Source organism: Manis javanica, chromosome 16 (genome assembly GCF_040802235.1).
Source record: "Manis javanica isolate MJ-LG chromosome 16, MJ_LKY, whole genome shotgun sequence".
NCBI classification, from domain to species: Eukaryota; Metazoa; Chordata; class Mammalia; order Pholidota; family Manidae; genus Manis; species Manis javanica.
Window position 1 is genome coordinate 15,092,765 of NC_133171.1, and position 23,964 is coordinate 15,116,728.

At 44.3% G+C, this 23,964-nt stretch overlaps 1 long non-coding RNA gene across 1 annotated transcript in view; it reads left to right on the plus strand.

Annotated features, from left to right (window-relative positions):
* LOC140846737 (uncharacterized) overlaps positions 1 to 6,385 on the plus strand; it is a 202,267-nt gene extending 195,882 nt beyond the window's left edge. The window contains exon 3 of the long non-coding RNA XR_012126105.1: positions 4,232 to 6,385. This is a non-coding gene — a long non-coding RNA (uncharacterized lncRNA). The remainder of the gene's footprint in view (positions 1 to 4,231) is intronic.
* The last annotated feature ends 17,579 nt before the right edge of the window (positions 6,386 to 23,964 follow it).

Consider the following 23,964-nt stretch of genomic DNA (forward strand, 5'->3'; position numbering starts at 1 on the left):
CCATTTTCATAGCTTACTCTGATCAAATCAGCTACAGCTGTTTAAAGCCTGTCTGTGACCTCTGACGTTTCAGCCACAAGCGCTTCTGTTACTGTTCCCCTTGTCCTTCGGTTTTGATTCTTCGGGTCTTTTTTCCTTGTGTCTTGGCATGACTGGCACTTTTTTATTGAAAGCCAAACACTGTTCAGAAAAACTATAGACAGAATTCTTCCATTCATGATGGAGTAACTAGAAATGGAGACAAAATGTATGAAGCAAATGTTTTATGATGTTGGGTACCAGGCAAGATGAGACTGTCTCTCCGAAAGGGCAGCAAATGTGAGGAGCCTCAGCAGGCAGGCTGTGTGGACGCATCGGTCCAGTGGCAGGAAGAGGCGGGAGCCATGGAGGGTGACGGCCTGACTTAGCTGAGACAGACGTGGGGCTCAGGGAGGGAAACAGCTGAGATTCGCAGAGCGGAATGCTAGTAAAAAAGAGAGCGCTGCAGAGAAAAGATTCTTGGTTCATGCACAGGGGGCTCCTTGAAACTTTAACCGATACTAGGATACAAAGCTGCATGTATGTGGGTTGAAGTCCATGAGACCAGGCAAAGAAGAGCTCACACAAAACTAGGAGACAAATTCGATTTCCAGCAATGAAGACAAATTCATGGTATTTAGAGGCAGGAGTTTTAAATTGCCCATAAAAATATGTTTAGAGATTTTCAAGAAAATATGAATATTGTAACACATGAAAATATGACAGACAATCAAATTTTTGGAGCCAAAAAACATAATATCCATAATGTAAAAAAAAAACCTGTATGAGATGAAAAAACTACAAATCTATAGTTTGAAAAGCTCAATGAAAAGCAGGTAAATTAAAAGAAAAATACAACAAAGGATACTATGGAACTGCTGAAAGTAACTGATAAATTAAAAACCCTAGAGGCAGAAAAAGGCAAAAGGAAGCATATTGCTCCAACAGTTACAAAGGTTATAATGATTATTGATGACCTCTGTCAGGAATGATTCAAGTTAGTGGAAAATGATATCTAAAATGCTAAAAAATTAATATAGAGAATTATATTTAGAATTTTTTTGACAAAACGATTCCTTCAAAAATGAAGGCAACATGAAGACATTTTCAATCAAAAACTAGGAATCCATGTGAAGGTATTTGCCACTACCAGACCCACACAATGTGAAATGCTAGAGGGACTTCCTCAGCCCAAAGGAAAATTACAATGGAAACTTGGGTCTAACAAATAAATGAAGAGCTCTAGAAATACTAAGTGTGTGTGAAAATATATTTAAAATGTGTTTCTCATAGATAGTTTCCTTGCAAGATTATTAATTTTTAATTAAAAATAAAAGAGCACTGTGGCATTAATAACATTTGTAGAAGCAAAATGTATAATAAAATTATCACAAAGGAGAGATGGAAGAAAACAAAAGGGTACTTTTTAAGATTCTTATATTACCCATGAAGTGTTACAGTATTATTTGAGGGTAGGTGTTAACGACAAAATGATACATATTATAAGCCTAGAACAAATTCATAAAAAAAAACAATCGAAGTTGTTAAAAGAGATAAAGCAGAGTATTGAAAGTAATCAATTAACCCAACAAAGGCAGAAAAAGAAGAAAATTATACAGAACACTAATGAAACGATTGGAAAACTAAAAGCAAGACAGCAGATTGAAAACCAATCATGTTGATAAATTAACTTAGTATGTAAGTTACAAATCATCTAACTAAAATGTAGAGACTTTTCCAATTGGATAAAGTCTCAAGGTCCAGCTCTGTACCATCTGCAAGAACAACACTCTGTAAATAAAGACTCAGATAAATTAAAGGTGAGATCATGAAGAGTCATATCCTGCTTGATGATTTGAAAGAAAGCTAGAAGGTGTTGTTACTCATTTCAAGCACCGTATACCTCAGGACGGAGAATGTACTACAGGGAAGGGAGCTCATCACGTAAGCAGGGCAAGTCAGTTCATGAAAGTGACACATCACTGTTACACGTGCATTATTAACAATTTCCACACGAAGAAAAATTGGACAACAGAAGGGACGATGGGGAAATCCACAGCTGTGGTTGGAAATTTCAGCATTCCTTTTAGTAATTGATAGAAGGCAGTAAACTAATAAGGTGTACTAACCTCAACAATTCCATCAACCAACTTGACTTAGTATCTGTAGAACACGGAGCCAGACAGGAGCCCATAGCCACTTGATGCACTTAAAAAAAAAAAATCTGAGTTCATGCAGTTTATATTCCCTGACCACAATGGAATTAAACTAAAAATGGTAACAAAAATGTGGAAGATCCATCCACCTTTGACAATTAACTGATATTCCATAAGTAACATATAGGTAAAAAAAATAGGGCAAATAGGAAGTACTTTCAACTACATAAAAATTAATTATCAATATAAAATTTGTGATATTCACCTAAAACAGTACAGAGGGAGAAATTTCTTGTTTAAGTTCTTATATTAGACAGAAAACAAAAGCTCCAAAAATCAATGATCTGAATTTCCTTGTTGAGAAGATCTAAACAGAAGAAAAAATTAAAAACCAATGTTAATGAAACAGGAAATAGTAATGAGCATAAATTAATGAAATAGAAAATGAATGGAAAATAAATAAGTTAAACCAAAAACCTATTATTTGAAGAGTTCAGCAAAATTGATCAACCTGGAGCTACACTTACCAATTCAGAAAAATAGGAGATCAAAGAAGATTGATGTACTAACTTTTGGCAAGAATGGAGAGCACCTGGATGTATCATATGCTGCTCTTTGGGTGAACAGACGATCTGGAAAACATTTACTATTTTCTTAGACAGGTAAACATATTCTTACCAGGTGACAGAAGTTCCACTCCCAGGCATTTACCTGAGACAGAGTAAGAAATCTGTATGTACTCTATTTCTCTATACATAAAATTATAGAATGGATCAAACTCATCTGTAGTGGCAGAAAATACTCCAGTGGTGGCCTGGATGGGGATTTATCTGTGACGAATCACGAAGGAGCTTCCTGGGGAAACGGAAATGCTCTGCTCCATAGTTATCATGATACTTATATGGGGCTATGCATTTATGAACTTACCAAATGGTACAACTTAAACCATGTGTTTTATTGTTATATACAGTAGACTTCAATTATTTGATGTAAAGTGAGATTTAATGGAATTATTTAATTATCAATGGTTGGATTAAAAAAAAAAACGTTGCCATGGCTGTGGATAATGCTGTCCTTCTTAAGAGATGTTGTGGGATTTTTTTCACAGTCTCTTCCATCATTCCAGGTCTAGTGCAAGTTCACCCCAATCCAGTCAAAGCTAGGTTTCAGGATTCGCCATGGAAATTCTTCTCTTGTCTGGACTTTCACAGTATAGCCTTAATTCCACTGTGAGCCCTTTGGGGATGTTTCAGTCTAGAGTTGAGGTCTCCTTCCACCATGGCTGGCCCAGAATTCCAACCTCGGTGTCCTCAGCGCTGCAGGAACGGCTTCTCAGCCCTTCGCTCCGCCTGCTTCTTCCCTGCAGTCCCCCCGTGTGTGCGCATCATGAGGGTCTCAGCATGCCCATGGGGAGGCTGTGCACAGTCTCCACCTCCCTTCTCTGCAGCTCTTTGTCTCTGGCATTGAGTCCCTTTAAGCTTTGACTCCTTTGGTGGCTTTCATCACTTTTAAGAGAACGTTGTTTGGCCACCTTGCGTGGTTCTGGTGCTGTGGCAGTTCCTGTAGGATTAAACAGAAATGTAGTCTTTGGCTTAGGTCTTTGGGGCAGAGTTGGTAGGCAAGTACGAGGGGTTAGTACAGACAGCAAACAACTTGGCAACGATTGAAAGCAATTCCCAATGAAGTGCTGAATTTAACGTCACAGGCCAGAGGCAGAATGGAAGCAGATGAACGCTGGCTGCAGTGAAGGGGGGCAGGCTTCCTGGAGGTGGTGCCTGCTGAGTTGGGTCTTGACTGACGGCCTGGAGCTTGTAACTGGGACTAAGCCTGGAAGAAAATGGGGAATTAAAGGAATCTAAGAAGAGGGGCCTGCTTCCAGCAGAAAGCTAGCTTGTGATGGGAACTGGCCGAATCAGGGTAGCCAAGGAGCAGCAGGGGAAGGTATTTTTATCCACTTGATCCATGACACACAGACTAATTAGCTATCATGCGTAGGTCACACACTTAGCAGCAGGTACAGAAATAAACCTGATTCTCCTCTGGTTTCTTCTCCACAGACATGGTTTGCCTGGTGCTATGGAAGAGCCACCACAGGCTTATGACATCTCTTACCTGAAAATCTGAAAAGAAATATTGCCCAGGATCCCAAGGGAAATACACAACCAAGAGCTGATGAATCGGGGGTTTTCTGAGTCTGACGTGGAGCATAAGCAAATGCCTATGGTGCATTCACGAGGGCGCTGACCCCTGAGTATGATGGCATACACAAGACGGAATCGAGCAAAGCTGGAAGACAGGTCACCACTCAAATCCTGTGAGATACTTTGTTCCCTAAACACACGTGTTCTGGCTGCACCTAATTCCTGCCCCCTGAGTCTCTGGAGTTATGTGTGGCAGAGTGACCCAGAGCTCCTGAGAAGAGGCTGTCTGTGGGCCTTCCTTATTCACCATTGCATTTCCAGGACCTAGAAAACATGTGGTTAGGAGATGGTGTTGCAAATGCCCAATGAAGTAAGTGTATTTGTGTCTATTGGGCTATGGCTGAAAGGCACAGGTATGAACACAGGCACTGCCATTTCCTCACGATGTGCATTTGTTCAATACTTTTGGAAAGATATTTGGCAAAGGATATAAAAACTATAAAGTTACATATGCTGTTTTAAGTTATTAAAATACAGTTTCTAGACATCTATCTTAAGGAAATAATAGAAAAAAGTACTTTTTATGAAACTTCACCAAAACTGTTGAAAATGAAAAAGCAAAAACCTATAAAGAACAGAAGTAGCAGTAATGCCTAATAATAAAGAAACATGCAACATTCTGGAGACATTAGAAAGACAGCGAAGAATGCCATGCAGCGTAGGGACAACGCACACTCGGGGTGAAATTTAAAAAGGAGAATATGGTAGATACATACACCAAAGTAAGTAAGTATGCTAGAAGGCCACACTAAGGATGACAGTCTGTAAGAGGGGAGTTTGTAAATCCACGTGGTTGCTGAGGAGGTGCCCCTGCAGGATGAGCTTTAGGATTCGTCACATGGACGGTGTGGTTTGGGCACGAGAGAGCAGGGGGTGCACAGACTTAAGCTCTAGGTTTGCAACTCAGAGGCAAATTGCAATATCTTTTGGGGCCAGATATATAGTACACCTTATCTAATGCAGTGATTTTTGTGAAGCTCATATGGAAAAATGCAGGTGAAAAAATCTTGAAACTGTAAAGAATGATGCAAACATGATTATCACGGTTTTCCCTGGTATTCATACCGGCAGAGATAATGCTGCTGAATCTCAAAGATTCTTAATATTGAGGTTTCTCTAGTCAACAAGTATGTAGCCATGGGAGGGCGCATATCTTCAGTGAATACCAGTACCTGGAAGTGGTGGGAAGCAGAGCTGGGGCAAAGGGGAGAGGGAATAGGGCAGTGATTCTGAGCCCCTCCAGTCATCTTCCTGTGTTCTGACGTGTGGGCACCACCCTTTAGACACACGTCTCTACTAGTAGTTGCTAGTCATTTATTTTTCTCTCTTGAGAAATTATCTTCCAATTGCTCAGTCTAAAAATAATGGCATTTATGCTATTTGTGACTACATAGCTGTTTGGTTTCTTTCCTGCACTATCTGTGTCTTTAGGTGGCACGCTCATCGGAACGGGAGCTATTCCTTGTTTTGGCGCAGTTTGTCCTACTTCCGTGCTGGTTATAGACTTCTAGCAAAGCCGCATGCTAGAAATGGGAACGCAGGATAGAAATAACCCCAAACCTCCCAGGAGAATGTGGACTCGGTAATGGATATTGAAAGATTTAAAATTAGATTGTAGCTAAGGTGGGCTAAACTACAGTTCTTGTGTTACCCTTGACTCTGTGCACAGTCTTGGAAAATCACTGGAGTTCTGTGCTGTAGGGCCACGCCGGCTCAGACCTCTGCCCTCTCATCCCAGGACCCTATGGCCTGAGTGGCAGGGACAGGGCACAGCTCTCTCAGTCCTTGACCATGAAGACTCCTTGGGTTGGCCACTCATGGCAGCCGTCTTACATTTCTGTGACTAGTGATTTGTGCTCATCTTTCTTAACGGGGTCATGCGGCCTGCCTGTTCCACTTCCTGATGTAATATGTTCCAGGAGTTATTTTTTATATTTTCTCTTACTCATCCAAAATATGTCATTTAAGTTCCCAGAGTGGCCTCTCATGTCATTCAGCTGAATAATTATTCTACAGAAGCTCATGTACAAATTGTTTAATAAATGACTGATTATAAAACTTTGCCCATATCCATACTTCACTTACACAAATGCAGGTGAAAATACTTATCAAAGAATCTATAACATGAATTCAATCAATGTTAGTTTCTATCCTCCTCACCTATTTTACAGAATACACCTGAGCTGTAGGCAGGCTGTTCATTTACTTCACAAAGTCAAAGTCAAAGGTTCAGAGTGCCTAAAAGTCTAATTTGTCCAAGGTTTAGTAACCAGTAAGCAGGGATGGCTGAACTCAAGACTGTTTATTAGTTCATTAATTCATCAACTCAATGACTAGTATATTTAAAGAACCGACTCTATTACAGCCTCTGTTTTAAGCACTGTCAGGTTACAGCCTAGTGAGTGGGAAACTATTGCACAATGTCCTCCAAATGGATCCTGGTATTGAACAGCCCAACAGGAGTCTTCTAATCCATAATGACTGAATGAATCACATTCTTTTTCTCCATATTATTCAGTTATTCATTCAGCAAAAAAGAAAAAAGAAACAAATGAACTATCATAAAGCACAGTGGTAAACACTGTATCAAAGCAAGAAATATATTTCCTCTGAATATTTTCCTCAATGAATTTGCAAAAACTGCATGTTTAACAAGGTTATTGTTAACAGAGGTTTTGTGATACAGGAGGGACAAAGGGCATAGTGGGTGTTAAAGGAATAACCTAGACTTTGGGAGTTGAAATTGAATGCTGGCCCTTCTGTTTACTGGTCGTGTGAATCAAGACAAGCTTTGCAAGTTTTCCAAGTCTCAGTTTTCTCATTTGGTAAATTGGAGATAATCCCACTTTCAGAAAGGTTGCTAAATCAGAGAAAAATATGACAAACTTAGAATCTGAGGTGGAGTAGTGTCTGTAGACATTAGCTCTCTGCCCTTCCTGAGTGGAAGCTGCCCGGCTCCAGGCTGCCCTGCCTCGGAGCCCCGCGTTAAGGGCCGCAGCACCGTAAGGCAAGGCCCCTCGTGGGCAGTGGCCATGCTCACCATCGCCACCACCATGAGGGCCTGACCTCCAGGCACTGGCTGCTCCCGTACCAGCCCCCTGTGGCCCCGTGTGGCCAAGTCTGACGTATCGCCCCCCGTCCTCCCCACTCCCTGGCCATCCTCTGTACCGCTGTGTCATCAGTGGTCAGCAAGGCCCCCGAGCGGCCGTTTCCCCCTGAGACACCCCTTTCTCTTTGCGGTCCTCTGAGGCCTCTCGGGAGTGGCCATTCGCCTCTCCGAGCCCTGTGTCCGCCAAGACCGCCTAGTGGGGCTGGGCTCTGCCCTGAAATCCAGGGCTGTGTGGAAACCATCCCCTGCTGGTGCTGGAGCTGCTGGATAAGAAAAAGAGTCAAATGGATAGTCTTTCCTTAAAAAATGCAAATAACTGCAAAATACCTACTGCAGAACTCGTATCTCATTAGTCATCTGTCCACTGCACAACTCCTCTTTATAACAAATATATCGAAGTGGTTTTTTACATGCATCTTCACGTAATTACCCCCATTCATGCTTTTTGAGATGAACAGATAGGCCAGCAGCAGTGTGGCCCATTCTCTCTGCCCTGGTCAGCCCCACTCACGGCCCCAGCTCCCCCTGCTCTCTGAGGAGGGTGGCGGGCCTACATTCAGACCCAGAGTGAACAACGGTCTAATAAATTCCATGTGCATTTTGAGTTTCCTCAGTTTCTTCACAATTGCTCACACTTTAATCCTGGCCCCATTCTACTCCTCTCTCAGAGAACAAATGGTTATGGGAAGGTCTTTACAGGTCTGCGTGACTTGGAAGGCAAATACCATATGATCACACTTGGATGCGGGGTCTACAAAATGGACTCATAGGAACAATAGAAGAGAGGTTGCGAGAGGTGGGTGGGCTGTGGGGGGCCATGGGTGAAGGTGGTCAAAGGGCACAAACTTCCAGGTGCAAGAATAGGGTCTGGGGATATAATTACAGCATGGGGACTATGTAGCAACACTGCACTGTATATTCAAAAGTTGCTAAGAGAGTAGATCTTAAAAGTTCCACACACACACACACGCACACACACACACACACACACAATTTTAACTATATGAAGTGATGGATGTATTAACTAATATTGTGGTAATTACTGTGCAATATATACATACATCAATCCTTACAGGTACGCCTTAACGCTGTATGTCAATTACATCTCATTAAAGCTGACAAAACCATAAATTTCCTCCACACCAATATCATTGCAGAAAAATTGAAAAATATATAGAAATAAATCTTATTCCCTGGGAAAAAACACTCAAAACAAGCCAACAAGTCTTCATGGCCTCGGGAGAGAAAAGGCCCCAGATGCTCCGCTGCTAACTCACGTTAAGCCATTTCCCATTCATTGTTTTGCTGAAATCAGGTACTGCCTGCAGTTGATGAACCCCTGGTACAGTCAGTTCTGCTCTGGTGCTTGTTCTGAAAACATGATTGACACATTAGAGCATGATTTGAGCATAAATCCTGCTGCATTTGTGCTCAATTTCCTGAGCAGAAAACACTAGGGGAATATTGCACCCAGTGGAACTGAGCCCTGGAAGGAGTAGGCACCCTGCACACCCCAAGCAACCTCCAGCTGCCTCAGTTTACCCACGTGTTAGGAAGCACTCCTGTCTCCATTCAGTGTAACTTTCTGCTCTCCACTGCTTTCCAGTGTCTCACAAGCTGCACCCTTAGGGTGCCCAGATCCACCTGCAAATGTCTGGTCTTTTCTAGGTAAACTGCTGTATTTATTGTAGTCTTTACATATTTCTTAAGCAGTTAACATGTGTAAAATGTGCTCCATTGTTACTAGGTTCCAGTATTTATTTTTATGTGTCATTGGTACAATTTTTGAATGCTGTGTCCAAATGTCATCTTTTTCCAGTAAGCCCTGAGGTTGCGTTCACGGCTTGGCCTGGTTGTGTTATTTTTAGGGACACAGAGTCCCACAGCAGAGCGGATGGTGCACGCCGTCTGGGTTGGACCAGGGCCCCGCCAGCCTTCCCTATGAGTTCACTCCTTTCCACGTGTGAAGAAGGTGTAGATGGCCCGAAACAGTGACAAGTAATGGAGGTGGTTGATGGGCATGTGGGGAGAAGCTTACTCCCACGCACTTCTCACTGAGGCCACCTGTCACCTGATGTTTCTGGCTTATCTTTTGTCTTACCTGGTGTGGATATTTGACTCTGTAAGGACCCTCCACTCTCCCCTGTTCCCTTTCAGCCTCACTGATCGTATGACAGGTTTGCAGGCCCCAAACCCACTTGGCTGTAGAGGTCCAGGAGGCCAACTAGACTCCGTCTCTGTCACAACACCATTAGCCATGCCCACGTCCCAGTGTGGGCCACATGGTCTCCAAAATCCCAGACAGGGCAGAGTACGGGTCCCTTCACCCTGAGCCTTCCTCTGAACTTGTTCTATGAATGTCTTCCCTTGGGGGTTTGAAGACAGGATGAGCAGGTAGAGGGGCCCGCCCTCAGTGGCTCTCCCCCTCCCTTCCTGCTGAGAACGCCTTGATCTGTCTTTGGCTCCAGCACCCACCTGAGTCTGCCCGCGTCAACGCCTCCAAGACCTTCCCTTTGCCGCGGACAGCAAGTGAGTCTCTGATCCTGTGTGATGGGGTCTGTTGGAGGGTCTGCAGCAGTTAATCTTTCCTGACCTGAAGCAGCCTCCTGACTTCTCACCTCCCAGGAGACCCTTCCAAAATTTGCTTCCCAGTCTCTCCTCAGTCAGACTTCCAGAAGTGGAGTCCCTCAAGGTTCAGGCTTGAGATCCGCCTCTTTTCTTTTCTCTGAGCTTCTCGCTCGGTGACACTGTCCATTACTGTAGCTCAGGCAGCACCCACACGCCGCATCCTCACACGCAGCACCTTCCCTCCCAGCTCCAGACCTCTGTCCAGCTGCCTGCGGGAAATCTGCGCTTGGAAGAGACAGACTTAAACTTAACATCTTAATGCTGGGTTTTATTCCCACACTTCCATCCTTGCCAGAATGATTTTTTTACAGTATCTAGTCTTCATGTCACTAGATTCTCATTGCAAGTCTGTCTTGGGGAATTTGGTATACGGAGACTGTTCCAGGAAGATCTTCCACGTGTGAAGAAGGTGCAGATGGCCCGAAACAGTGACAAGTAATGGAGGTGGTTGATGGGCATGTGGGGAGAAGCTTACTCCCACGCACTTCTCACAGAAAAGGAGATTATTAATAGCTTTTTTGGAAAATATTGTGGAACTACCTAGCCATCAATTCCACTCTTGAAAATGTCTAACATAGAAATAAAGACACAATATGCAATGACAATATTCAAGACCGCAGTGGCAAGAAGCTGGGAGTGACGTGAGAACCTGTCCGCGGGGAAGGAGCGAGCCGGTGGCACTGCGGCCACGTCACGTGTTTCTCCCGCACCCCGTTTCAACTGAGTGCCGTTCACACGGGGCGACTGGAGGGTGACCGCTGTCGGCCAAGCCAGGCAGGGGCAGGTGCGTCTGACATCTCGGAGTCTCGCACTGCAGATGTGTCCGTGGGATATTGGTCTGAGTATGGAGACAAAGCAGCCAATTCAGGGGGTTGATTTTGGGGTGTTTTTACTTCCCTATTCTTTTATGTGATACACACACGTGCACATGAGTCAGTCACATAATTTGCACAGCAGCTGTTTTGGTTACGAAGTCGGGAAAGCCTCCTCTCTCCTCGCGTCCCTGTCCCCACCCGGGCACCGCGCTGCTGGCCTGCAGCCTGCCGCTCACCCAGGGCTGCACCGTCGGTCAGCACGCTGCAGGAGTCCGCGGCCTCCTCCGCCCGGCCTCCGCCCCACAGCTAGGGCGACTGCGGAGACTCAGACCGCCCCTCCCGTGCTCCTCGCTGGTCTTCCTGCCCTTGGCATGGAGTCCGAGCCCCCAGCCCGGCCTCACTCGCCTCGGGCTGCTCTCCCCCTGAGTCTTCCCTTCCAGCTGGACCGACTATGGGGTTTTTGAACATGACGAGCCCTTTTCTGCCTCCCCTTTTTGCACTGTTTACCAGCTCATTTCAGTGCCGTTCTCTGCCTAGACATTGTGTTCTGATACATTCGGGGACAGTTTTAGAATGAACCTGTTAGGGAGCAGGTATGTGAGCTGGGCCCCTGGCTGGGTGAGCCTCCACCCCAGTTCTCTGCCACGCTGTCGACTTCACGGGACATGTTGGCTGTCTGCAAACCCTAGTCCACTTGGGCATTTGTGCATGGCCTCTCCTGTCCCTAGGCTGCAGACCAGAGAGTCCAGGGACAGTCTCTCTCCTTCTCCTGATCCAGTATTTAACACAGTTCTTGGCAAACAGTAGGCAAGCTTCAAACAGGAATATTGTAAATGAACTGAGATGCCTGGAGCTCCGTGAGGGTGTTTATACACATAGACACACATGATATTCTGTTACGTTTTGTGTGACTGGAGGTAATTCTAATAGATTTAATCTAAAAATATGTTACATGTAGATGCATTTTTCACAAAATGAGGATTTTTCTATATATGGAAGATGAATGATTTATGATATGATTTGCCTATGAAGTAAGACAGTCGGTTAGAGAAATATCAATACATGTTGTAGCTTTCAAAGGTCAGAGATAAGATACCTTCCTTAACATTTTTGATGACTTGCTGTCCATAGATTACATTTCCTAAATAACAACCATTAAAGAGAACAGGAGTTAAGACCAAACTGGACCTGAAATGCCAGATATTTACCAAAACCTCTAGGAAATTGATGAAACTTTCCTATCTGAACGTTGGGATCAAACGATCTCCATCCCGGCAGAATTACCAATACACACCAAGGTGCTTCCTGACTTCCAGGAAGGGTGCATGGTGCTTAATCTATTAATGTTTAGCTGAAGTGAGTTTTATCTAAGAATATATATAGGAAATAATATAAAATGTGCTATCTTCTGGCTGCTGTATTTACCTTATTAACAGCACTAACATTTGCCATACGTGTTTACATTTATACATCCTTCTCAACATAGAAATGCAAATAAATTTATCCTTCAATTAATATTTTATCATTCTGATAACTAGAATCGTTACTGTAACAACCCCAAATTATAATCAAGCACTAGGTAAAACAGTCCTTTAGCCGAGTAATCCACTCTGATGGGGTACAACAGCGGGGGAGATCGTGGCTGAGAATCTGAGCAGGTCTGTCTTTGAGCCACTTGGCTGATCTCAAGCTGTACGGGCTTCGAAGAGTTACATGACTCTTCAACCCTGGTTTTGTTAATCTGTGAAACCAAGAAAATAATGTGTGTTCATTGGCCGTGTGGCAACTAAATTAGGGAACATATGTGATGTGCCCTGAGAAACACCCACACGTGCCAGGCACACGGCAGAATATTGTTGGGACAGGGTGAGCCCTTGCAGAGTTTATCCAGTTGACATGGTTTATAACACAAATAATAACTGGCAGATATTAAGGATATGATCTTAGCCAGAGATTTTTTGTTCTGTTGTGTTTGCTTTATAAGCAAACAAATCTGATTAAGTCATAAGGTGTTTACTCAGAAGGAAAAAAAGTAGCTTAGAGAATGAATAAGGATGCTGGAGAAATGGGTTTGGAAATAAGTCAGGCACAGTAGGAGCCAATTTGGCTCAAAATTTCTGGCCTTGAGAACTTGAAACTCAAGAGATCTTTTTGGATTCCATCACCCAGATGAATGTACTTTATTATTATTTTTTTCTATCCTGTGAAACTCAGCTCAAAATACAGAGATTCAAGGGAAAAAGTCTGATTAGCTGAGCTTGAATTACCTGACGGTCTGTGTCTGTGGGAAGCAGGCACCTCAGGGTTGGGCCCTGTCGGTACTATTGCTTGCAAAGAAGAAAAGGTAATTCCTCAAGCCGAAGTTCAAGCTATTAAGAAGGGCAATATTTAAATTCATTAATTACTTAAAATATCAATTAAAAATGAAAATTAATTAAAGCTAGAATGTCACAGCAGATTTTCAAGCAACACACATTGCTCCTCAAACAAAATGGAAAAAACATCGAATGAAATTGCTTAGAGGACAAGATGAAGTTGCAGGACCAAAATAGGACCTGGGTTGTGCCCCCTGCAAACAGGGGCCGTGGGAGTCACTCAGCGCTGACGAGCTGCACCCCAGGATTCCTCAGAGGTCCCCGGAGTGGGCAGGCGGGTGACTGCAAACGCTGGGCCTCCCCTCCTACCTCAACTGCTTCAGACTATTTTCTTCTCTTTCTGTAATGGGATTCCACCATGCTGCACGTTTTTAGAGAAGAGTTCTGCTGCTAAAACCAATGTATGGGGTCAACAAAAAAGCAGTCTCTCAAAACTGTGGTCAAGGCACACACGCTAGCTATGGGTCGGCCTGTTCTCCAGCCTCCCTGACGCTGTGGAGGGAGTGGGAGGGGCTGGCGTCCAGCCTCACCGTGGAGTCATTTTTGCTATGTAGGTGACACACGGTCAGCTTAATGCTACAGGTACTGCGTGTGTCCTGGTTCATGTCCTCCAGTTTTGCGAAGACCTGTGCTGCCCTGCTCCTTCGATCTTCGTGGAGGGCAAGGAACCGAATGCCATCCCCACTCACAGTGAGGAACCGCGGTGCAGACAGCTCAGCGTCCGTGCCGTTGCCGGGACCCAGCTGTGGACTCCTAACGTAATGCTTCATATTGTGTAACAATGTTGTTGATTTTCAAACAGTGGGAGGAATTGTTTCCTCAGGTGAGAATTTGATGGGATCATGACATTTAAAAACAGAAAGAGAGGAACTGTTGGTCGGGTTGGGGTGAAGGGCCTGGGGCTCCACTCAGCCCCCCTCCTGCCTCTTCCCCTGGGACACAACCAGGACTCGGGAGGTTTGAGAAAAGTGGTGCCCTGCATCTCAGGGCACAAAGACTGTTGCCAGCCTTGCTGCTCCAGGGTCCCACTGGGTCTCCCTCCCTCCATTTGCTCCATGACACGTAATTCTTTCTGTGCTTATTGGGTCCCAGAGGCCCGCTCGGGCGCAGGAAGCAGTGAGCAGGCTGGGGACAAGGAGGCAAGGTGCTTCCTCGGCTCGGTTCCCCTGAAGCCGATGGTGATTTATGGTGCTGCCCAAAGCGAGCATGGGACTCACGTGCCACCACTTCTGTGTCACCAAAAGACACCAGGTGGCCTTTTGGAGAGTTTTTCTTTGTTAACCTGAGAAAATCCCTCATGATCTAAGGTTCTCCCCTTCAGCAATGATTCAACATTTGAAAGAACACCCACAGCTCCCCCTACTGCGCTGATCCTTCATGCATCTTCTGCGCGAATAGCCCCTGACAATTGCATAGATGTTTTCATAGTTGCTCTACCTGAAAGAGCCGTGTTATAATACCCCTTCCTCTCCTACTCATGATAGGAAATTCAAGTACACCATGCATACACCACACATACAAATACATACATGTTCCTATGCACACGCTGCTCAATTAAACCAAACTGAGGCCTTAAAGGGTCTTCAGTTTCATCAAAATTAGTGTCCTGTCTGGTAGTAAGCACAGAGACTGGGATCAAATGTTGGGTTTCCATAGCAAGGTACCAACAGGGAAGGGAGAGCTTCAGTGGGACTCGACAGCTCACTGGATGTAAAGTGGGGGCGGCCAGGGTAACTCAGGTGATAGACGGGGAAGGTGTGATCAAGGGCCCTTATTATAGGGGAGCTGGCTGGAGTGTCAGTTAGAGGCTGGCGGGAGCTCAAAGGCAGGTACAGTGTGGCTAACAGGAAAAGTTGAAGGAGAAAAATGGAAGAAAGCTGAAAACAGCCAATTTGCTGTTTGACTAGGAATGGCACTGCTTCTCACATATAGTATCAGTAATCTGATTATAAATCAAATGGACGAGATACTTAGATATTTTGTCTTGCATAAATGTTGTGGGTATGTGTGTTCATGATGACTTTTATTTCAAGTTATTTACCATTATGCACACAGGTAGATCTTGCTAACCATGTGTTCCAAAAAAGAAAATGGAGTTTTTAGGAGGAATGATAAATGTCAGATGGCATAACAGGTTAACAGGTTTCTGCAGGGAAACAGAACCAATAGGATGCATGTGTCTATGCACAGAAGCTTATTGGAAGGAATTGGCTCGTGCAGTCATGCCGGCTGGCAGGTTCAGTGGTCTGCACGGTGGGCCAGCAGGTGTACACCCATGTGGTGCGGGTCTGGCTGGGAGGCCAACAGCCTGCATGTCCAGAGTGTCGTGACCCTTCAGGGACCGAAGCAACACGCCCAAGGTCTTGATTCTTCTCTAGGCTTTATTGTCTAATCTCTCACGGTGGTTACAGCAGTTGTCGGGAAGCTCTTCTCCCTCCCGGCGGGCTCCCTTATATTCAGTCACCCAACCAATCCGGGACAGTATCATGTGTGACCTTTAAGCGGATAGGTGTCACGCGCCACTCTAAGCGGGCAGCACGAGCTGTGCACGGGTACGGAAGTCTGCTGGGCCAATCCCCAACAGGGAAGAGGGGAAAGGGTGGTGAGCAGGAAGCAGGCACCATCTTTAGGGCGTTGTCCAGCTAGAGTGGGGCTCAGCCTCGGCCGTAGGCCGGGCCCCCACACAGAGGACCCAGTGGTGCAGGTACGGCCTACCGTCTTCCGGAGAACTGCCTCTGCTCACGGAAATCAGTCTGTAGGCTCTGCTAGACCTTTACCTGGTGATATGAGGCCCAGCACAGTATGGAGGGCAATCTGTTTTACTCAGTCTCCCAACTCAAATGTAAATCTCATCCAGAAACACTCTCCAAGTTGATGCATATAATTAACCATCACAGGCAGGAATTAAAGACACGTGGAAAAGGAGAATATTCCAGGCTCCAGGAAGAGTGATACCTATCTTGGTATACACGTCCCCTGGGCAGGCTATGAGAGAGGCACCTTGCTTTTATGAAATGCATCCCTGATAGTAGCAATTTTAGCAAGCATCTCACTACCTGGGGAAATTCTCCATATGCTATCATCAGGATCTCTCAAGTGTTACTTTACTTCGAATTCCAACACCCTTACTTTCATGTTTTTAATATTAGTCATAGTATCTTGTGTACCTTTCTTCCCACAAAGCCTCTAAGATTATTGGCACATAGTAGACACTCAATAAATACATGTTGCTTGCATTCTGAATATATAATGATCTACAATATTTGGCACTGGCTGACAACTTCTGAAAGGGGGACTCATTCACTTGATTAAAAAATTTATAAAGTGTGTATAGGAAGAAGAGTGCTAATTACACAAAGGGATACTCTCGACTCAGGTTTTCTGATCGAACCTCCCCACTCACAAACATTTTCCACAACAAGGGATACTGGGGCTAAAGGGGAAAGGGGAGCGTCAGACTAGATGAACCTTTCTGCACCTCCCATCACTTCATTCCCTGAACCCAAACACCCTGTGGAATTCTTTCATTGCTTGAAATTTAAATGGTGAGAGAATTTAATATTTAAATGTGTATGTTTGGGTACATACATCATAACACCACCGTGTCAAATGTAGTTCATCTTGTACCATTCAAATCAGCACTAGTCAGTAGCTGGGCCACACACTCCTGGAAACTACCTAGGGAATTTCTCCCTTTAATGAGCTTCTCCTAGGTTTTGCAAATCAAATCTCTGACCCTAATGCCCGGATGTTTTGGGTGTCCCTGCGTTCTGTCCCATTCCTACCTTCTCTGCGGCCCTAGCGGCTCGGCGGTCACCCTCCCACCTGGACCGTGCTGCAGCCCCCGTCTCCATCCCGTCGCCCCAGCCCATACCCTCCTCTGCCCCCTGCGTGACGCTTCCCACCTGGCACCTGCCTTCGCCTTTCCTGCTGCACTTCTCCTTGGCTCTCTGCCGTCTGCAGGAGAAATTCAGCTCCTGCTCCTGGTCAGGCGTTCATCAGTGCATCGCCCCATCCACTGGCCGGCAGTAAGACCCCTCACGCAGGCTGGCAAGCTCGTGTCTGCTTCACAGCTCAGTTCATGTGCTCAATACCTTTCACTTTCACATTTGAAGTCCCCCAAGCCTGTAGCCAGGCTTATACCCTCTTCCATTGCACTGGGATCCTGATGGGACTGTGCTGATGCCCCATAAAGGTATCACAAAGTGTTGAAATCATTTTCTGCGCAAAGATGTTCTGTCTCCAGCTAACTATGAGTGGTGAGCTCTTCCAGAGCCTATGTGTCTCCACTGCTGGCATCTACAGAATCCTCGGCCATGGCAGGGACCAAACAGACACCTGTGGGGTGAAAGCATAAGGGTGCGCTCGACCTCTTCTTACAGCTGCAGCTCCCTATTGAAAACGTGTGGATTTAGGGGCTGTGATTCATCTTAGGTCCAGGGCACTTGTTTCTGGAAAATGATAGTTACCTGTAGTCAGCAGAGGAAAGGGGGATGATGGGCCTCCATTCCCACCCTGGCCTTTCTCTAGCCATGTGGCAGCCCCTTCGGTTCAGGAAAGGTCATTTCCGCTTGAGTGGCTGTATCCCCCACATTGCCTCCTGGCTGCCAGGGAGCTGTTTAGGAGCACGAAGGGATGAGAGAAAATGCCATCATGGCACCCGGACGCTTAAGGACAGAAGAGAAAGAGCAGCAGGTCAAGAGTGTGACAGTACTGATGCTAAACTTTTAACCACGTAGAATTTGCAAGTGGTTCTTCCTCCCAGGAATTCCTTTCCAGCTTTGGAGTGAATGCAGGCTTGTGACATGGAGAGGCTGGGAAAGCACAGTCTGATGGGAACCCCAGGTTCTGTGGTTTCTCTGACTCCACTCATGTTTCTCAATTTTCTCATTTCTGTTTTAGATGTGTTAAGTTGGGTAGCAGAAATAAGTCACTGGAGCAAAGCGTCTGAGAGAAAACCTGAGTTCCTTCTAAAACATACATTCACATGCGCTCACACACCCCAAACTAATTTTTCTAGGTTGGAGATAATTAAGGATTCAGACTTAATGCAAAGGTGGTAACATTTTATGATTCTCCCTTTTGAGGGACTTTGTGGGAAGGAGTTGAAGTATAACAGGACCACAGATGTGCTCCCTGTGGCCTGCGTGGGAGCAAGATGGATGCACATGCTTCCAGTTAACCAGAGCCCCTGGCATCTGTAGCGCAGAGACCAACAGTTATCTCCCAACTAACACTGAACCTTGGCTCCTGGCTCATTGCTAATCTGTGCTCGAATGGTCTATACCCGCCTATAAATGATAGTTTTGGGGGCTCCTGGGCATTAGCTCAGCCTGGCCGCAATTTCCAAGTCATTATTTCTGGTGTCTTCTGGACTGAATAAGACCATTAGTCTACTACCCCTGAGATAAGTTCACTTCATGGGTCGTGAGTGTTCTCCCCGGCATGCTGCCAGAGGGGCACGTACAAGGGATGCCAGGCTGAAAACAAGAAGGCTGTGCGGGTGGCAAGGAGTGGATCTCAACGTTTCTGCCTGATGCAAGTCCAGGATTTTTGAGGATATGAGCAATTCTGTGTCTTTTAAAGGGAAACCTATAAATATAGAAGTTTCTGGCTAACAAAACTAGAATTTAAGGATGAAATTCATGGGTAGAAGCCATGACCCATTGCCTTTGTGGGGCAAAGCCAGTCTGACCCCACGGCAGCCCCGAGGGCGTGTGTCTCATAAGAATCATTACTGGGATCAGAGGAAGATGAGTCTCGGGGGTCATTGCCAGAGTTCTAGGAAATCAATAAACTAGGACTTGTCAGCCAAGTTACATATATTTTCTTAATTATCACAGGCACTATTTAAGGTGAGTATTGTTTTACTCATTTTTTTTTTCCCATGCAAGAGATTTTAATATCTGAAAGGGAAAATGACTGCCCCCAGAGAGAGGGAGCAGCCTGTTTTTTCTCATTTTATATGTGAGAAAATTAAGGTTCATACAGGCAAAGGGACTTGCTCATAGTGAATAAATGGCAGGCTTCGGAGTTGAATTCATCCCATCTGACCTCAGAGCCGACCTCTTTACACCACACCGTTAACCATCATTTGGCTAAAAGGGCTTTGCTCCTTGAGTCACTTACTCTGGCTTCAGTGGTGGTGTCTATGTCTGGGAGAAATGTATCACTGACCACAAAGCCTACCAATCATTAATCACATCAGGGTTCAGCCTGTCGGCTCCTCCACCCTGCCCTGCTATGATGGGGGAGGCTCCGAGTCCTTCACTGTGAATGAGATCAAGGACCTCAGCTTTTGGATGGTCTGAAACAGGCTGGCAGTGCTTGATTACCTGTTTCTCATCAAACTGTAATGACACAGACGTTAGCCAGTGACTTAACTCTGGCTTAACATTAAAAAACAAAAAAATGTCTACACATCCCCACCCCCTCCAAACATACCCCAAGATAGATTCTGATTTATTTATCCTGTGGTAGGTACTAGGATTCAGTATTTTTTTTTTAAGTTTCCTACATGATTCTAAAATCATGAGATTTGAGAACTGAGTTTTCCATTACAGCAATAGATGCCCTGTCTTGTTTCAAAGCAACTATATTGGAAAATAAAATTGGTTAAAAGAATGCAAAAGGATTCCATTTGCTTTTAAGTCTGAGAGAAGTTTTAGAAGACCATGATATGTTAGTTGTTTTCCCATAGAAACAAATAAAACAAAATTGTGGAAATTTGATTCAATTCAATAAATGTTTATAGGTACCACAGAGGATGCATAAACGAATAAGACTTTCTTTAAGGAACTTAAAACCTAGTAAAGTAAATGAAATGTACACATAAATAGCTACACTTTTGTGCAAACTTCATCAAATCAAGCCTGCCAATAACTGTCCAGTGGATTCTAAGATGGACAATGATATTGTTCCAAAGAGAAGGGAAGGCATATGCAAAAGATGTGGGGAAGGTATGTTGGGAAAAGCCGCTAGGCCCGTGCGGTGGGCATACAGGGGTCAAGGAGAAAGGCTGGGAAGGTCAACACCAAGCACCAGCTCCTGTGTTTTCTCTCTCTCATGTGTCTATAAAGATTTCTTTCTCTTCCTTTTGCGTGGCCTCATTTTTTCCTCTTCCATCTTCTCTCTCTCTCTTCTGATTATAATAATTAGGTTATTAATAAAGACCAATAATACTATAATAATAGTAGTAACTTTTACTTTGGCTCTTTCCAAACGCCAGGCACTATTACCTCATCACATTTAATTCCTACAACCATCCTAAATATTATGTCATATTATTATTCTCACTTGACATATGAGGAACGGGAGGCCCAGGGACACTGAGCCAACAGCAAGAACCAGGGAAGCTGGAAGCAGCTCAGGCTGTTCGGGAACCAAAGACCAGGCAGCATCTCAGAAACAGGAGGACACCGGCCGTGCCCCTCCCCTGCCTGCCTGGCTCCCGGTCCCCGGGCTCCCCGGGCCGCAGTGGGAATGAGAGCACAGACCTGCCTGCGTTCTGGCGTAAGTCCTGAGTCGGTTTTGCGACGGACATTTGACCCCAGCGTATGTTAGCTCTTCGTGCTGTGTCTGTATTGTACCGAAAGGAAGAGGACATTTTACTTTTATGGATGGCAGTTAATAGAAAATAATTTGGAAGTATGTTGAGGTGTTAATGGGAACAAATGGCAGATGGGGTTGTACTGCTCTGAAGAGCGAAGAGCCTGTGGCCACCGGCCATCCACCTCCTGCCTTCTAAGCCACAGCTGGGCTGAGGCCCAGCTCCGGCACTAACTAGGGGTCGACCACTGACTGCACGGGCTCATGAGGCTCCAGTTGTCCTCACTGTAAGGTGGGGACTTGACCATGTTCCCAGCATGGCACCATCAGGCCACCCGCAGCCCATCCACCACGTAGGGGCCAGGGAATCGCGGCATCTCTTAGCTCAGGGCCACACAGTGCGCTGTCTTGCCGTTTAAGCTCAGACCTCTAGGCCAATGATGAAGGAGAGGAGTCCCCACGCGCCCCTTCTCTGAGTGCTAGAAGTCAAGGAAGCGGAACAAGAGCCTCTCACACCTCCGCTGGGGAACTCGGTGCCCGATACTTTGCCTGACGCTTGGCCGGACAAATTGATCCTCCTGATTGCGAACCGGCTGGTCCCAACCTGCAGCCTGGACCCTCTGCAGAAGACAGTCCTAGAGGAACCCGAGAAAGAAATAATATGTTTGTTTTTCTAAAAAAAAAGAGGTATTTGACAAATGTCCCAGAAATAAGCTGTTATAATCTAGGGCCTCTGGCAGGTTAGCACCAGAAGAACCCACTCAGACTTCGAGGTAACTCAAGTGTGGAAAAGTTCACAAAGACAGATGGGTCATGCAGCTGGCCCTTCCAATTGAGCTGCTTTGTGGCCGCCTTATACTTTAATAGCATATAAAGATATACATTTTAATTTTATTCAAATTAAAAAAATGTGTATTTTTATAGTATGTAAGCACGGAGTACTTTATAGTACTTTACAGTTTACAAAAGGTCTACTTATACATTATTTAGTCCCTTCAAAATTTCCAAGAAAGATGCAGAAGGTACAGGGGTGTCCTTTTAAGTGAAGACAGGCTGAGGGAGGTTAGTAGATTTTTCTAGAGCATCTCAGCCGGTACCTCCTAAAGGAAGATGACAAGAATCTCTCCTGTGTTACTAAAAACTACTGTTTGCATATAACTTCACAAATTACAAGTCAAAGTAAAACCAAGGACACTTAGGTTCATGTTGGACACTAGAAATAAACAGTGGGTTAATTAGCCTCAAATCAATTCACTGAAAGTCAGATTGCCAAACGATCATTTTACTGATTTTTATCAAATATTTCAACTGTGCTGTTTACCTAAAAGCTTTAAAAGGAATGAAGTCAAAATATAAAATACATTTTTTAAAACATTAACAAAAACGGTGCTTATGTGCTCTCAAAGAGAGCAAAGGAATGTAAAACACATGTGCATATTAGTGTAACAGGATTCCCTAAAAATAAGTATGTCCCATAGCTAATGCCGTTTTTCCCACCTGGCTTTCAATCTTTATAGGGAATGGAAATATTTGAGCTATTTCTAGCACATTAAAACCAAATATAATTATAGAGCACAGAATTTATGTTGGCAAATATCTGAAAGGATTCAGAATTTTTAGTTTAATGTGTATTTAAATTTTCAACAAATTAGCCCAGCCCTCTGGGAATACAAGAGACAAGCTTAGTCTCTCCTCCCATAGCTCAATAGTCTGGTGGAACAGATAGATCTTAAATCGTCACCCCCATGCATGTGAAATCATAAATGGAGCCAAGCAGCAGCAGTGGCACAAAGAGGAAGGGGGATGGGTTTCCTTGCAGCAAGGACGGGCGCGTGCGAGCTGACTGCGGGCGCTGGAGACTCATCCAGAGCATGAGTTGGATTCACTTTTTGATCCTTTCCTTAGCTGGGTCTGGTAGCTTTGCTGACACTTTATTTGTATTTATACGAAATAGTTTTTTCTATTCTGGCCAGCAGCACACACGTCTCCATTTTCTCTTTACCCAGGATTCTAAATGTAAATTCATTATGATACTGGAAGAAATCATTAGCATTTCAGCAAGTAGGTTTCTCAGAGGGCTGTACTAACTGTTTAGCCTCAGTTAACATGGAAAGGTAGACTGCACACATCTATTTGGCTGAATTAGATCCTGAAGTTTGATAATAATCAGTTCAACCACTGGTTTCTTTAAACCATACTCAAACTTCGTAACTTTTCTATATTTTTGCTTCTCACTTGAAATAGAGTTAAATGTACTCCTTTCAGATTTGTAAAAGTAATAAAACAACAAGGTGTATGTACAAAATAAGGAAAACTGAGGCTTTATAAGAATAGTGATACCCATATTACCAGTAGGATATTTTGTCTATAATACTCGAATCCACAATCTTTTTTACTCAAAGGACTGTCTTTTTTAATTGAACATTTGGAGAATGAATTTTCTTTTATTTCCCTGAGTTTCAGGAACCCAAAACAAAAAAGAATAATGGCACCTCAAGTACATTATTAAATTGCTCCATTTGCAGATTCACTAGTTCCCTTTTCAGTCTTTTCCTAAAGCTAAGTTGTCTTTAAAATAATCATCCTTTCATTGGCAAGATTAATGTTCACTGAAATTTGCATATCTTCTAGGCTCCCAGCACATGTGAAATACATTTTTCTCAGGGAGAGGTTAGAACAATAACATAAAATACACTAGTGTGCTCAAATATGTTGTATTATTGTATAAAATCACATTGTTTTTGCTTTTGTTATCTAGATTTTTAGCATTTATAGTTGTATCTTTCAATGAAGTTGTAGCTTCATAATTATCATGAGACTAAAATTTTAAATTCTATGCAAGACTATCAGTGTGTAATGTATTTCTGGAGTTTGGCCTCATACTAAAGTTTTAAATTTTTCAATATATTCCTTGTTTGTGTAAATAAAGAATATTAATAGCATGGCACCAGAATGCCTGAGACATCTTGCTGCCCATAGTCAGCAGGTGTTCATTACATGGGCAAGATGGCCGTGAGGAGGGAGGCCTGCTTTGTAAGTGCCTACATTTCAGTTATCCGTAAAGATCCGTGTGGATTGCTAGGAGGCTGATTGAAGCAGGAAGGACAACGCACA